The following is a 1,336-nucleotide window of genomic DNA, read 5'->3' as shown; positions in this document are numbered from 1 at the left end:
ATACATATGTATGTGGTGTTCATAATGTATATTAATACAAAGAAACAAGGAAGAAAGAACAAAAATCTATCTATCTATCGATCTATCTATATATATATAAACACAACCCACACACACACACACACAAAACACACACACACACAGGTGCACACACACACACCCACACACAACACACACAATCCCACAACGCACACACACACACACACACACACACACACACATATATATATATAAATATATATATATATATATATATATATAGTACATAGATACAAATATATATGATAAGAGAAAACACTCTACCGTGTTTGATACTAGGGTATAAAAAACCCACAATGTAAAACTAGATCTAGATCTAGATCTAGTTTTAACATAAAATATATATAATATGTATCTATATATAAAAGATAGTAATATATATATAAATATATATATATATACATATCTATACATTACAAACACACATACACCCATATGCGTATGTGTTTGTGCAAATGCACAGCCAAACACACAAAACAGAGGCAAATATATCGTATTTAAAAAATTATTTATATAAATCCATCAGCGTTCTCTTAAGCCGTCTGTCAAATACAGCTCGCATGGAGTGCAAAGAAGGCTTGAACCAACGCAGTCTATTTGAGTCGTTTGATCCAGAAACAGGTCAGTTACACTCATATCGCTTTGTTACCAACCAGGATACAGACCTTTTCCTTCATCAGTCAGACCCAACCATAGCCACCCTTCCTCTCCTTTCCCATTCACGTCTATCCTCTTTTCCTTCCGTTCACTTCTTATCCCTAACTTTCCACTCCCTTTCCTCTCGTCTACTCTCCTTCCTTCTTTTCATCCCCCTTCTCTCTCCTTCACCTCTCTTCCTATCTCCTTTCCTCCTTCCACTTTACTCTTCACACCCCTTTACTTACGCTTCTGTTCCCTTATCTCCCTTCTCTCTCTTCCTTTCAATGTCTCTCTCGCCCCATCCTCTCCGCTCCTCTGCACCGTCCCTTTCTCCTTCGTCTTCTCGTCACCCCCTCCCTTTCTTCTTTTTCCTCCCTTCCCCTTCCCTTCTCCCTCAAACCTCCTTCTTCCCTCACGCCTCCCATCCCCTGTCCTCTATTTCCCTCCCTCCCCCACCTCCCACCCCTTTCTCCGAAATGCTAATTTTAGTCAGTTAATTACCTCTCTCGGCAAGTTTTAGATTAAACGCTATGATTAAAAGCTATTGATATGTATAATAACATTAAGGTACAGGATCAAAAGCAACAACAAAAGACAGGTCATTCTTATTCAAAATTGCTAGATGAAAAAATCCTATCAGACTGGTCCTCAGTAAATC

General features: G+C 38.5%; 1 protein-coding gene across 1 annotated transcript in view; it reads right to left on the bottom strand.

Annotated features, from left to right (window-relative positions):
- LOC125031022 (extensin-like) overlaps nucleotides 1-1,336 on the bottom strand; it is a 21,406-nt gene that overhangs the window by 18,416 nt on the left and 1,654 nt on the right. The window lies entirely within an intron of this gene.

This window comes from Penaeus chinensis, chromosome 12 (genome assembly GCF_019202785.1).
Source record: "Penaeus chinensis breed Huanghai No. 1 chromosome 12, ASM1920278v2, whole genome shotgun sequence".
Lineage (NCBI taxonomy): Eukaryota > Metazoa > Arthropoda > Malacostraca > Decapoda > Penaeidae > Penaeus > Penaeus chinensis.
This window is presented reverse-complemented; position numbering and strand designations above follow the sequence as displayed.